Source organism: Hyperolius riggenbachi, chromosome 3, assembly GCF_040937935.1.
Source record: "Hyperolius riggenbachi isolate aHypRig1 chromosome 3, aHypRig1.pri, whole genome shotgun sequence".
NCBI lineage: Eukaryota > Metazoa > Chordata > Amphibia > Anura > Hyperoliidae > Hyperolius > Hyperolius riggenbachi.
The window spans coordinates 174,370,607-174,386,255 of record NC_090648.1 but is presented as its reverse complement, the minus strand read 5'-3'; the positions used below and the strand labels follow the sequence as shown (position 1 = coordinate 174,386,255).

The 15,649-nt window shown below is 46.5% G+C and overlaps 1 protein-coding gene across 5 annotated transcripts in view; it reads right to left on the bottom strand.

Moving 5' to 3' along the window:
- The window catches only part of TP53BP1 (tumor protein p53 binding protein 1), a 153,937-nt gene that overhangs the window by 102,824 nt on the left and 35,464 nt on the right, over positions 1–15,649 (bottom strand). For 2 of the 5 annotated variants that reach the window (XM_068275290.1, XM_068275294.1), the window contains exon 1: positions 15,133–15,304. The exons of 1 other annotated variant lie outside the window; for it this stretch is intronic. The gene's annotated coding sequence lies outside the window, so the exon portion shown is untranslated. Of the gene's footprint in view, positions 1–738; positions 893–14,027; positions 14,090–15,132; positions 15,305–15,649 lie in introns of those variants that run through there. 2 more of the 5 variants (XM_068275291.1, XM_068275293.1) reach the window with 2 other exon arrangements.

The following is a 15,649-nucleotide window of genomic DNA, read 5'->3' as shown; positions in this document are numbered from 1 at the left end:
ACATAAACAACTATTACACATAAATTTACTTTGTTCATTAAGTGGTAAGGTTTTTATTTTTTTCAAAGTGGTGTTTAAAGTGAACCTAAAGCCGGGGGGAAAAAAAAGAGATTAACTCACCTGGGGCTTCCCTCAGCCCCCTGCAGCCCCCTCCATGCCTGTATATCGCCCCCTATGCTGCTATTGCGGCAATAGCAGCATAGGGGGCGATATACAGGCTGGGAACACGAACAATCACTCGCGTTCCCATGCCTGTCGGCCGGTGACGGCCAAACCGGAAGTGCTCGCCGGCGGGTCCTGGAGCATCAGAGCGGGGCTGCGAGGGCACCGATCGGCTGCAGGGGGCTGAGGGAAGCCCCAGGTGAGTTAATCTCATTTTTCCCCCGGCTTTAGGTTCACTTTAAGCCAGTACACTATTCAGCTGGTGGCTGAAAGAAACCTGCATAAATAGAATATACAAACTCCATGCAGATCGTGTTTTTAGAAATCCTTTATTGAACCATTTTTTTGTAGAACAGAATACTCTTCCTATAGGTTTTAATTTGTGTTCTGTAATCCATCTGGGAGAATTTCCTTGACTTCCTCTCCAGACACAAAAGGAAGAAAACTCTCCAAAAATAACAGCGATAGCAACACAAATTATTTTTGTTGTGCAGGAAAGATAGACTGCCTAAAAAAGTTTTCATTGCCTTCTCATTTCCTGTCTCAGCAATCACCAATTTTCTTAGTAATGTGTACCTGCGAGCGAGTGTGCGCGTGTGTTCAAGCCCTGCCATACTGTGCAAGTACAGCCCACACCTGGGTAGTTCTAGTGTCTGGCAGGAGTTGGATAGTCTCCCTAGATGCAGCGGTCAGGCGTGATGTTAAGCTGGGCAGCTCTGTATCCACTGTACTACAAAGATAAAAGAAAAAAAAAAGTGCCCTCAGCTATTGTGTAAATATGGCATAGGGCCCAATCCAGGACACGTCTCACCTCCTTAAAGTGAGCCAGAGACGAATCACCCTCATGTATTTTACCATATATATCAGTGGGAACATTAGTGAAAACACCTACATCTCTGCTTTATTCTTCACTGCTCATACTGCTTGTTATCAGCCCTGATAAAATCCCCGACTGAGCATTCAGTCTGCAGTGTTCTCCCCAGGCCTAGTTAGGTAGGCGGGCCGCCCGGCTAATTTGAATGCCCGCCCACCTGCTCTCCTGCACGTCTAACTAGAAAAAAGTGGTGCTGTAAAACTGCAGCCATGAGCCCTTCATTGCCTGCTATCAGTGGCCGTCTCAGACAATAGCGAAAGCCTCCGCTATACACTGCAGGAGACTTTTCTGCCTGTGTGACCTCCTCCTGGTACAGTGATTGGCTGGGTATGTTGTAAGGGGCGGGACCATGCTCTGCATACGGGAGTGAGCTGAGATCCAAAACCTCATGGAGTGTGTCAGACTCAGCTTCTCCCTAGTGCTGTGCTTCTACTATGCTAGTCCGCCCCGCTTTGCTTGCTGCCTGTGTCTGCATTGCATTCACATGTGTTAACTCGCAGGCAGCTCAGCTAGTGGAGGCGGACGTCCGATACACATTAGTGTGATCGAGTGTAGTGCAAGCAGGCTACTGCTGTGTGGGGGGAGGCTTAAGCTGCGGGCAGATTGTCTCTCACACCCAGCGAAACCAGTGTATTCCCTCTGTCCTGGGCTGGCTGCATGAATGTCAGCAGCCAGTCCCATCCCTTCCACCAGCAGCTCGGAGGCCGACTCAGTGCACAGATAAGATCAGGCAGTGCACGGAATTGAGCTCCTTGCCCCACCCCCTCTGTATCCCGGCTGCTTCTCGTCAACAGAAGCTGTTCTGATTTATTCCACTGATGCTGGGAGAACTGCACAGGAACTCCTTCCACTGGTATGAGATCTCTGTGTCCACTAATGATAGGAGCACTTTTTATCTGATATATTTCAGTCTACAGAGCTTTCAAGCTAGAGGACCTGGGAAAACAAACAAACAATGATTTCAGTCAGCTGCAATTTAGATAAGCTGACTTGCTGGAGATGGAGGATGGTGCTGAATGCTGTCTCATCCTGCCCGATTGCCCATAAGTGCTTATACCTTACTTGATTTACAATTGTTAAAAGTTGGCCTAGAGCAGTAAAAAGCACAAATCTGGCTGTGGTAGTTGGGCAAAGTGTTAAAAGTTACCCACTGATGCAAAAAAGTAAATATGGAACACAGTTCCTGTGTTGAAGGTGTGTGCAGGTGGCTTGAAAGGGCAGTGTGTGGGTGGGGAGTGATTCTTGCAGAGTTTACATGCATGTAATTTCATATGGATGTTATTTACTACCGTGGTCCAGCGGTATTGCAGATAATTTAGAATGATACTGACCCCTGTACACTATCTGCAATACCCCAGCAACAAATAACCATATGAAAAGCTACCCCCCCCCCCCCCTTTGAAATGAAACAAACACCTTTGTATGATACGTGAAATTAACCGACATATTAAATGCAATGATCACCCCTAGTATGAAATGCAACTATAACACCAATATTCAGTGTTCTCATCAGGCACTTTTAGAGGGGCGCTTCACCCAGCTAATTTTGGCAAGCACCGGCTGTCATCGTTTCTCCTCCTCATCCTGTGCGGTAAGCAGAGTTGCATCGGCCCTGAATTTCCCCGGCTACTTTTTCATGCCACCCGGCTGGAAAAAAATTCTGGGGAGAACACTGAGTATGGCTTTGCTCAGGAATCATTATAGCTGAGTCATTATGGCATAGCCAGAAGGGGGCAGGCTTGGGCTTGAAAAGACATCAGGGAAGACAAACTCAGCTATAATGATTCCTGAGCAAAGCCAGACTGAATGCTCACTCGGGGATTTTATAAGAGCTGCTAACAAGCAGGCTGAGCAGTGAAGGCCAAGCCTGCCCCCTTATGGCTATGCCATAATGACTCAGCTATAATGATTCCTGAGCAAAGCCAGACTCAGTGTTCTCCCCAGAATTTTTTTCCAGCCGGGTGGCATGAAAAAGTAGCAGATAATCCCAATTTGATGCAAGATTATAAAAGACAAAAATTACTTACGGTAATGTCTTTTCCAGAAGTCGGAAGGACAGCAACCCTGAGACTTGTCTCCATCCAAACTACACTGGACAGGAACTAGATAAAAAAGATTTGCATAATTGGTTAGGCAGGCAGAACATATATAAACCCCTCATGCTCTTACCCCCTCAGTTGGTAAAAAAAGACTCCACACATAATGATGCTTCAAAATAAATTTTAATAGAAACAGCGGTGGGTAGTAAAGGGTGCTGTCCTTCCGACTTCTGGAAAAGACATTACCGTAAGTAATTTTTGTCTTTCCCAGAACGTCTCAGGACAGCAACCCTGAGATGATATACAAGATAACCATTAGGGAGGGACTACAGCCTGTAACACTTTTCTGCCGAAACTTAAATCGGCACTAGATAAGACATCAAGCCTATAGTGTTTCACGAATGTGTTGTGACTTGACCAGGTGGCTGCCTTGCAGATTTGCTCAACCGATGCTCCTGCCCTCTCTGCCCATGAAGTTGATACTGCTCTGGTTGAGTGAGCTTTCACTTTAGCTGAAAGTTGCTTTCCTTGTTTGGTATAAGCGAGATTAATAGCCTGTTTTATCCATCTGGCTATAGTTGCTTTAGAAGCCTGTTTACCTCTGAACTTTCCTGCAAATAGTACCAAGAGGGCGTTCGAAAGTCTCCATGAACTGGTGCGTTGCATGTACTCCATAACACATCTTCTGACATCCAGATGATGCAGTCTTTCCTCCTTTTGGTTTGCTGGATTATTGCAAAAAGAGGGAAGGAATATCTCCTGCGATCTGTGGAATTTTGATACCACCTTAGGCAAAAAAGCTGGATCCAACTTCAGTGTGATTCTGTCATCTGATACAATACAGTAAGGCTCTAGGATGGATAATGCCCGTAGTTCTCCCACTCTTCTGGCTGATGTTATCGCCAAGAGAAATGCTGTCTTGAGTGACAAATGTTTATCTGAACTTTCTTCTAAAGGCTCAAACGGAGGATCACATAACCCTTGCAGTACTGTGTTTAAGTCCCAAGGCGGTACTCTATTCTGAACAGCAGGACGAAGTCTTTTCAAAGCTTTAAAAAATCTTATGACATATTCCTCTTCCGCCAGCCTTCTGTCCAGGAAGACACTCAAAGCTGACACCTGCACTTTCAGGGTACTGATGCTTAAACCCTTCTGAAATCCACTTTGAAGAAACTCCAAAACAGAATTTGATTGCGCCAGCTCTCTGGCGTTGGCGTCACACCAGGAACTATAAACTCTCCATGCCTTATAATAGATCTGACGTGTAACCTTTTTTCTGCTTTGTATAAGAGTCTCTGAAAGTTTGTTAGAGAAGCCTTTCCCCTTTAGTAATCGCCACTCAGGCTCCAGGCAGAAAGATGAAGGAGGTTCAAGTTGGGGTGAACTGCTGGCCCCTGGACTAATAGATCCGAGTGGTCTGGAAGGATTAGATGTTCTGAAGCTAACCTCTGCAACAGTGCAAACCACGGTCTCTTGGGCCAGTATGGGACCACTAGAATTCCCTGAGCTCTGTCTCGATAAATCTTGCTGATCACTTTCGATATCAAATGGATAGGGGGAAACATGTACATAGTCTGGTGACCCCAATTGATTGAGAATGCATCCAGGGCCCAGGGCTTGTCTTCGGGACACAGGGAGCAAAACAGACGGCACTTCGCATTGGTTCTCCTGGCGAACAGATCCACCTGAGGCACCTCCCACCGGTCTGTAAGTTGTTGAAACACTCGGTCGTTGAGGCTCCACTCGTCCTGTGAAAGCCTCTTTCTGCTCAGGAAATCCGCTAGGCAATTTAAGGTTCCTTTTAGATGAACAGCTTTCAAAGACTGCACATTCTGTTCCGCCCAATGTAGCATCCTTGATGATTGATGTAGCAGCGATCTGCTCCTTGTGCCTCCTTGATGATTTATGTAAGCAACCACAGTACTGTTGTCTGTGCGGATCGTGACATGTGCCTGTAGAATCTGAGTACTGAATACTTGTAGAGATTCCCAAACTGCCTGTAACTCTCTGCTGTTTGAGGACCGAAGACGAGATCTGTTCGACCACTGTCCCTGGGCTGTGTGAGAATCGAGGTGAGCTCCCCATCCCCAAGAACTCGCATCTGTTGTTATGACACACTGTGTGGGGAATTCCCAAAGATTCCCTTTCAGGCGATTTTGAGGCTCGATCCACCAGAGTAAGGATTGTTTTACGCTCCATGGGACTAAGAGTCTTTTGTCCAGAGAGGAGATGCGTTTGTCCCATTTGGATAGAATCCAGGACTGTAGAACTCTGGAGTGAAGCTGACCCCACTGTACTGCCGGGAAGGAAGATGTTATTGTCCCCAATAGTGCCATAGCCTTCCTCAGAGATATTAACTTCAGGTTCTGAAAAGAGAGAACAGACTTTAACAACATTGTTGATTTTCTACTAGGCAAAAAAAGTCTTTTGCTGACTGTACAGATCTCAAACCCCAAAAATTCCATCTTTTGGCGGGGAGTTAGGGCTGACTTTTCCCAATTAATTAACCACCCCAGGGATTGAAGGAAGTTTATAGTGATATTCATTTGGTCATTCACAACATCCACTGAAGGGCCCCAAATAAGCAGGTCATCTAAATATGACATGATCTGGATAGACTGAAGCCTAAGGCCTGCTAATACTTCCGCCATGACCTTAGTAAAAAGCCATGGAGCAGATGATAAACCAAAGGGTAAAGCAACAAACTGAAAGTGCCTTACCTCTCCCTGTAACACCACTGCGAACCTCAGGAACTGTTGAGATTCTAGATGAATGGGTAAGTGAAGATAGGCATCTTTGAGATCCAATGAAGTCAAGTAGCAGGCTTCCTGTAGGAGGTTTACCACTGAACGGATGTTGTCCATCCGGAATTTTCTGTATCTCACTACTTTGTTCAGTCTTTTGAGGTTCAGAATGAATCTGTAACTTCCCTGAGGTTTCTTGATGAGGAATACAGGAGAGTAAAACCCTCGTCTCTCTTGACACCTTGGTACTTTCCTGATGACCCTCTTTTCCAGTAAGGACGACACTTCTAGTTGGAGAGCCTTGGCCTGAGCTGACGCACTTGGAGGGGGGGTGATAAAGAACTGGGATGGTGCTGGGGCTATAAACTCTATCTTGTATCCCTCTAAGATAATGTCCAATAGCCACCTGTTTTTGAAGACTGTGTGCCATTGTTCGTAATAGTGGGCTAGCCTGCCCCCCACTGGAATCCTGGCGTCATTGCTTTGGTTGTTGTCCGGAGGAAGCATAGGGGGGGTTATTTCTTGATCGCTGAGTTTTATTAGGGATCCACTTTCTTCTCTGGGAACCCTTAATCGTCTGTTCCGATTTGTCCGTGGCACGAAAGGAACGATTAGGGCGGAAAGTTTTCCTCTTGTACGGAAAATTCTTTTTCCTGTCAGCCGATCTTTCTAATGTCTCCTCCAATTTGGATCCAAATAGCAAGTTTCCTTCACAAGGAATACTACATAATTTCGATTTAGATGATGTGTCTCCCTGCCAGGTCTTCACCCAGATTCCTCTCCTGGCTGAGTTAACCCTAACAACCATAACTTTAAAGACCTTGCTACTGCAGTGGAGGCGATTGACGGTTTAAAATTCAAGGATGCTGCCTCCCAGGCCCTTCTTAAGATATTATCCATTTTCTTATCGATTGGGTCTTTTAAACTCCCAAAATCTTCAAATTGAAGATCTGACCTTCTGGAAACTTTCGACAGGGATGGGTCTAACTTAGGTGCTGTCCCCCAACATTTCTGGTCTTCCGGACTATAAGGATATCTCTTATTTAATGCTTTTGGCCAAAAAGCTCTATTATCAGGATTATCCCATTCTTTTTTGATAAGCCCCTTAAGACTACTATGTACAGGTATAAAAGCAATCTGAGGGTCAGAAAGGGTTTCATACATCTGGTCGAGGGGAGATAGAGTTTTCCGTTCAATTGTAATACCCATAGCCTGGTGCATCGCTTCTAACAGCTCTTTCATAAAGTCAGTTGAAAAAGCAAACTTTTGATTCTTAACAGATTTATCTGTCGATTTTTCAGTCTCTGATGGAATATCCTCCAATGAGGAAATTTCCAACTCCCCCTCTGACATGTCTGACTCAGCTGAATCCTCCTCTCTCCTTTTCCTTTTCAAAGTAATATCCTCTACAGGGGCCGGCCCGGATGGACCCGGTCTTTCTGTAATAGGTGGGGGATCTGAAATAGGATCTGATTTAGAGGAAATCTCAGGCGCTTTAATTATCTGCACCGCAGATGAGATCTCAGATCTTATCCAACCTTTAAGTTCTTTCATCATAGAGGGAGTTTCGTCTCTAACTATCTTCTTTGTACACTCCTGACAACACCTTAGATGAGGATGATAAGGTATTGCCACAAACAGCACATTTCCTTGACTTATGTGATGATTTTGACTGAGGTAAAGATTTGTCAGGCTTTTCAGGCTTATCTATTTTATCAGCTTTCTCATGTCTTGATCCGGATCTGGATTCAGATCTAGAGTCTGATTTATCCGGTTTAGGCTGAAATACAAACAAAATACCAGCCATTAGCCTGAAGAAACGCCAAACAAACCTCTCTATCAGATATGAAGCAAATAACACATTGCACATACCAGAGAGGGAACGGAGCTTGACTCCACAGAGCCCTGGGAGGAAGATCCAGTGGCAGCCTCCATAGTCACCAACAACCATATGTGACTATAGCCGAGCTTTTAAATAGCTCACCAAATTTCGCCCGCCCCCCCTCATACAAGGACTGCCTACCTTGGCGAAAAAACAGCACCCAGAAGCGCTTGTACAGCTGCTGGTTTGCGGAGTCAGCCGCCTTCTCACTCCCTCCCTGCAGCCTCGCTTCAGTGGAGCGCACGCCGATGCCAGGAACTTCCTGCTTCCGGCGCTGGGTCACGTGCGGCGCCGGTCACGTGACTAGGGGGCGGGACTTTCTGAGCCTCCGATCCGCTTCCGCTTCCTCCGCTCAGACCATCCCAGGAAAAGCTGTGCGAGCAGCATGATCCCACGCACTCAAACTAGCGTGCGCAGCCCAGGGGATCATCCAAGCCGCGGCTCCTGCAATCTAGCATGGGTGGCCAGCCCTCCCCGACATCTAGCGTCCTGTGGACAGGAAGACAACTGAGGGGGTAAGAGCATGAGGGGTTTATATATGTTCTGCCTGCCTAACCAATTATGCAAATCTTTTTTATCTAGTTCCTGTCCAGTGTAGTTTGGATGGAGACAAGTCTCAGGGTTGCTGTCCTGTTCTGGGAAAGTTTTGTATGCAATTTCATGCAGCTTGAAAATGTACTAGTTAAATCAAATTCAATTGGTTCATTTTCAAGCTGCATATATTTGCATACAAAAATTGCATAATCATGCATCTTGAAATAACAGACAGTTCCATACTTACAAACGACTAGACTTAAAATATTTTAGAGTTACAGTAGAGTCTTATTTATCTGGCAGACAAGAATTACCTGAACCCAAAGTTGTTGCTGGTTGCTTGAGAAGTCAAGCAACCAGCATTAACCTCCTTAAAGTGAACCTTAAGTCAGGAAAAAAAAAAAAAAGGTTTTACTCACCTGGGGCTTCTACCAGCCCCCTGCAGCAGTCCTGTGCCCTCGCAGTCACTCACTAATCCTCTGGTCCCCCGCTGCCAGCTAGTTTCGTTTTTGCCGACAGCCCCGTCAGGACTGGCCACGCGCAGCTTTTTCCGCATTCCCAACTGCAATTAGCGCTATTGCGGGGCGCAACGCGTAGAAAAATATGCGTTGCCGCATACCTATACGTTCGTAATGCAGCAACGCGTATTTTGTTGCGGCCCGCAATAGCGCTAATTTCAGTCGGGAATGCGGAAAAAGATACGCGTGGCCAGTCCTGACGGGCCTGTCGGCAAAAACGAAACTAGCTGGCAGTGGGGGACCAGAGGATTAGTGAGTGGCTGCGAGGGCACAGGACTGCTGCAGGGGGCTGGTAGAAGCCCCAGGTGAGTAAAACTCTTTTTCTGGCTTAAGTAGGGAACCTAAACTGAGAAGGATAGGGATTTTTCCTTTTAAAATAATACCAGTTGCCTGACTCTCCTGCTGATCTTGTGTCTCTAATACTTTTAGCCACAGCCCCTCAACAAGCATGTAGATCAGGTGCTCTGACTGAAGTCAGGCTGGATTAGCTGCATGCTTGTTTCAGGTGTGTGATTCAGTCACTACTGCAGATAGAGCTGGACTGACAAGCAACTAGTATTGTTTAAAAGGAAACATCCCTCTCAGTTTAGGTTCCCTTTAAGGTGGCCATACACTGGTCGATTTGCCATCAGATCGACCAACAGATAGACGGGAATGATCGATTTCGGATGGAAATCGATCGCTCGGGCAGCGTCCGTGCAACGATTTCACAGCAGATTCGATCACAGTGATCGAATCGGCTGTATATCGGCGCGGAAAAATCGGTAAGTGTATGGGCCCCTTTAGCGGTAATCACAAGTTCAGCTCGGGGTGCAAAAAATAAGCCAGGAGCGGTTATCCCGAACTTAACTTGTGGTAGCTGCCGGGAGGTCTATGCAGAACAATGCGTGCAGCGGGCGTTTTAACTCATCCCGATGTCGGCCGCCATTCTTCTTCCTCTCCTCCGAGGTTCTGCTTCCCTCTGGTTAGATTGCAGTCTGTCGCACTCACACTATAGGGTTACAGCGCCATCCGGAGAACAGAGAGAAAACTGCAGCGCTGGATCCCAGGGAGGTGAGTGCTGGGCTGCTGCAGATCTCCTTAGCAGCATGATGTTTTCCAGGTTTTAGGATCTTAACTAGTTCCCCGCCCGCGTACAGTATATCTACGCTCCTTTGGACTTCACTTCCCCGCCCGGAGCGTAGATATACGTACCCCTGCCGCTACCGCCGATGTCCGCTCTCCCGCTCACACTCCCGCGATCGTGCACGCCGCTGCCCGCTCGCCCGGAGATCAATGAACGGGAAAATACATTCCCGTTCGTTGATCTCTGCCCCCGCAATGATCTGCTGCTTTCGCTAAGCAGCGCGATCACTGTGAAAAAGAAAAAAAAATCCCAGCCTCTTTGTACTTCCTCCAAGCTTCCGGAAGGACGCTTGGAGGTCGCATTAAACTGTTGCCATCTTGTGGCCAAATAGTAAACTACACCCTAAACTATTTTTCACACACATACATTACTTATACACAAAAAATTAACTCATTACCTCCCACACTCCCCATATTTTTTTTTTTTTTTTTTTTTGTAATTAAAATAAAAAATTTACAATTAAAAAAAAAATACATAAATAGTTACCTTAGGGACTGAACTTTTTAAATATTTATATCAGGAGGGTACAACACTGTTACTTTATAAACTATGGGCTTGTAATTAGGGATGGACGCAAAACTGAAAAAATGCACCTTTATTTCCAAATAAAATATTGGCGCCAAACATTGTGATAGGGACATAATTTAAATGGTTTTATAACCGGGACAAAATGGCAAATACATTTCATGGGTTTTAATTACAGTAGCATGCATTATTTAAAAACTATAATGGCCGAAAACTGAAAAATAATGTTTTTTTTCCCATATGTTTTCCTATTTTCCCATTAAAACACATTTAGAATAAAATTATTCTTGGCATAATGTCCCACCTAAAGAAAGCCTAATTAGTGGCGAAAAAAACAAGATATAGTTCATTTCATTGCGATAAGTAATGATAAAGTTATAGGCGAATGAATGGAAGGAGCGCTGAAAGGAGAAAATTGCTCGGATGCTGAAGGGGTAAAACCCCTCAGTTGGGAAGTGGTTAAAGCATGCAAAAAAAAAAAAAATGCACTGCTTTTAGACCCTTAAATCCCAGAAAGAATCATAACACCAAGGGGGTTAAATTTAACACTAGTCCAGGAGCCTCTCCTTTACTCCTTTAGCTCCCAAAGGCTTTGCGGCATCCTTCATGCACGTCTCCGTCACGTCATGTGATCCGATGCGGGTATTTGTAAGTCACTTTCGCTGCCCACTACTCTGCACATATCGTTATAAACCATCCCCCATTCTCCCCCACCAGGCATGTCGTTTAGTAGACTGTTGTCCAAGTACAAAATATACAATACTGTTTTTTTATAACTTTTTTTGTCAAATGTTACAGTATTGTATAAACAATTATAAGCAGTTTAAAACACTTTAAAAGCAAATTGTAAACAACCAGAAAACAAACAATTAGAATATACAAAGCAGTCCCAAGACTATAGGGGGTTTCCAGAACAGCAAAAATGTCCTTTATTCTTCAATAATATAAAGTCTTCTCAATTGCAGTCGTGAAATGTCAAATAATCATTGCAAAGATCCACCATACAGAATAAAAGCTGCCTGACACGTGTTTCACAGTCAAAAGCCGCTTCCCCAGAGGCAAACACTTGTGTAGATATCAGGGAGTCATAAGGTTAGAAGACCACAATCTGAACTGATAGAAACATAACGTGTGCTGTCCACCATCACCAAACGGATATCATGAAATCATCCTCAACCAGAAAACATAGTTTATACTATATGTCCATATCCATTTATCCATGCTTGACACAGGACTCAACTTACAATCTCCTGGATCAGAACTATTTGTAAGTATGGTACCGCCTGTACTTGCATCTGACTGACCATCCCATGTGTTACGTCTTTGTTAACCTCCTGAGCGATAATCCCGAGCTGAGCTCGGGGTATGTCGCGCAGGAGGATTTCTCAGGCCCCGCTGGGCCGATTTGCATAATTTTTTTTTTGTTACACGCAGCTAGCACTTTGCTAGCTGCGTGTAACTTCCGATCGCCGCCGCTCGCCGCCGATCCGCCGCTACCCGCCGTTCCGCGCAGCCCCCCCCCTCCCCAACCCCTTGCGCAGCCTGGCCAATCAGTGCCAGGCAGCGCTGAGGGGTGGATCGGAACTCCCTATGACGTCACGACGTCCATGACGTCGGTGACGTCATCCCGCCCCGTCGCCATGGCGACCAGGGAAGCCCAGCAGGAAATCCCGTTCTGAACGGGATTTCCTGCTTACTCTGATCGCCGAAGGCGATCGGAGTGGGTGGGGGGATGCCGCTGCGCTGCGGCTATCATGTAGCGAGCCCTGGGCTCGCTACATGATTTAAAAAATAAAAAAAATTAAAAAATAGTGCTGCGCCACCTCTTGGGCGATATAATTGTATCGCCCAGAGGGTTAATGTGCATAGTGGTTGTATGTGCAGTGTGTGGAGGGCCTGAGTGCACTTTTGCATTTCTGCACTAATTTCAGCAATACGAATTAGTGTATCATCCTGATTTAAAACTTTTTAATTCACAAAGATATCAGACTAGGGATGATCAGCAAGATGGTGCCATCCACCCAATCATGTTAGCTGAATTTCCCTATGAGGTTTCCTGCTGGGCCCTCTGAAGTAGACTAGCGCCATTTTACCACCTCCATGTAGCAGCATCAGGTAAGAATGATGTAGAACGAGCACAGCTAAAAATAGCACCACCGTAGGGAGCAATAGTAAAAGCAGCTTTTAGAAGCAATGCACAGTAATTACAGTGCCAGATAAATAGCAGGCGCTCGAACGCCATAATTACTGTTCACTGCGCTAATTGTGGCTTTTACTATTACAGCCTATGGTGGGGCGGGGTAGTTTAAGGGGCTAAGGTTAGATGGGGAGGGGGGATTGGTTAAGTTTAGGCAGCACCAAGTCGTGTCTTAGGGTTAGGCGAAGGTAGAGGGAGGGTTCAGTGTGAGAGTAGGCAGGGGCATAGCTATACACTGCTCCTGACGATCGGGTCTCCTCCACTTCCTTGTTAGTTTCCTTCAGCCAGCCAATCACCATGCGGCTTCAGTGCCAGTATGGAGAATGGCTGGCTGCAGGACACTTGCAAACGAACCAATAAGTATAGCAGCTGCGATCGCCAGGGGAAAGTAACGTATAATGCTAGAGTAAGGTTAGTTAGTAGGTTATAATAAAATATCGGTAAAGATAACCTTATCCCCGATTAAGCTCTGCCCCCAATTCCCCACCTCTCAAATGAAGCCATGCGCCTATGGGTATTTATACCTCCTGCTGTCCCCTTGTGCTTCCTTTGCCCCGTGTGTGTCTCTCTCTCCCTTTGTGCCTCCTCTAGTCCCCTGTGCCACCTCTGCCCCCTGTGCATCCAGAGATGAATTAAAGTGAAATGGTGCCCTAGGCAAGCAACAACTTTGGGCCCACACTTGATGGCCACCTAGCTTTTTTGGGGGGGCAAGATTTGTTGGGGGTTAGCACAAACCAGCTCTATGCTCTAGGCACCTGCCTAAGTTGTCTTGTGGATGATTCAGCTCTGTGTATGTCCATCTATGCCTCCCTCTGTCCCACTATCTGTTCCCATCCCCCTCCTGCGCTTCCCCAGTCCAGTGTGTAAAGGCAGAGTATAGCGCAGCAGAAGCTGCACTCTAACCTCCCCTCGGGAGTGCAGTGCTGTGCAACCATCCTGTCTGTTTTCTGCTCCCCCTAGTGCTGGCTCTCCTCGTGAAGTGTGTATTCATGCTACATGCAGTAGGCGAAGCTGGGCACTAAGGCGAGTGGTAAGCAGAAAGGTGGAAGCACAGCACTGGACAGGAAGGGCGTGTGAAACGAAATGTGACAGTGGGTTGTTTGTATCTCAAGGACCCCCTGTATTATGCATCAACCATATAGACCGCATGGTTTATATTCTCTAGCGCAGTGGTCGTCAAACTAAGGCCTGCGGGCCGAATGCGGCACACAGAGGCATTTTGACTTGACCTTCAAACACAAAATGTATAACTTAAAGATGTTGCCCTGCCCACTGCACCTTTAAATATCAGCAGCGCACATATCGAATAGCAGTGCTGACACCACCCATCCACAAACTGTAGAAGCCAGCGAGCAGTCATTCGCCGGCTTCCAATCCAATTCTGTGTTAGGTGACACTGCTGTTCAATTGGTAAGCAGGCTGTCACCTGAGTATGCTTCACTGTCTGGTGCACAGCAACGTTCTTCGGGAACCGCATGACTGAATGGATGCTGCTGGGGGTCCTCCTCCGGGCATGATTGGGCGGAATCAATACCTAAAATCAATGCAATGTTTTTCAACATCATTTTACGTATGTTCCACACCCCCCCCCCCCCCCCCCCGAAGCAGTCTGAGCTATTTTTTTCCGGCCCTTGACTGAAAACGTTTGTTTGGGGACCCCTGCCTAGCATGTCACTTTTTTTTTTCGGGAAGGAGGGTGACACAGAACTCTTTGTCTGGAGTGACAAGGCTAAAAACTTAATTGACCTATATTATACTGTAGGAATTAAGTAGTAGAAAATCAGTAACTTTAACGATATTCTACTACCGACAGGCTCCGACGATATTTTTTGTCATGTGCCATTTTTATAGGTACACCAATGTAGCATGAGGGTCAGCAGATTTTGAATACTATGAACAGACTGTGTAGGTAAGCTCTCATATCAGGTTGAAGTGGTAAAACTAGCCAATCATCAGTCAATCAAAATTGGATGTGTGCACCAGGCTTAACACATTGACTTAGTGCAACATTATTGAAACTTACACCATCCTACTTCCTGTAAACAATGCACTTCCTTCTCATTAACAGTGATCAAATTATGAAATTTGGGAGTCAATCCAATGCAGGTGCCAACAATTAGGTGACAGCTCCAAGCAAGGATCAGCTGTAATCTGTAAAGGCTACCTAACTGCTGGGATTTATTCAGCTCTGGAGAACAGGATGGTTCTATTACAAAACTAGGTAAACCCGGTAAGTGTTGTCAAATATTGATTTGCAATAACTGACAGTAGACCTGTAGAGCCATAAACTGATGCACATATCAAAGGATGGAAGGATCTGGTTCCTGGAGCGTCAGAGACCCCGTCACTGCCACGCACGGCATGACCCAATGTGCACATATACACACACACATGATCCCCGTCATATGCAGTACACACATCACTGGTCCTGTATGTGCTCTGCTTATGGCCCTCCTTTCCTTTGTTCTGCGCGGCCTATTCACCGAGAAGCGCCCCGCCGGCCCAGCAGCCTTCCCTGCACCCCCACTCACGGTTTCAGCATCCCCAGCGAAGCCAGAGTCATGCAGGGCCCCGGGACGGGTGGTTCTGCCCCCAGTGGCTACTGGCGGGGAGCTCAGCACTGCCAGCACACGCTGCCTGCTTTGCTGCCCGGGAACCACGTCATCCGCAGCTCTAACTATTGGCCCAGAGACTCCCCAGGCACTGCACAATGCGCCCGGTAATTGGATGGAAAGGTAGGAAATCCCGCCCTTTTCCAAGAAGCTCGGCCTCGCCATGGTTACTGTTACTAAGGGGCACAGTATTGGCGGCCTCCCACTGGCAGATGAAAGTCAGAGGTGTAACCCTTTCAGTGAAGTGTGCGGGCACGGACGGCTTCTGTTCTAGAATTGCGGTCGTGACGTGCATTCTGTTCGCCTGCGGGTACGTTACGTGGCTACGCTTGGCCAGAATGCCCAGCTGCTCTGTGCACTACAGCAGAGGCTGCTCTGGTCTGGTGCTACGGACTCGGAGCCCATTTGTTGGGTCCCATATACAGTATAACGTCGC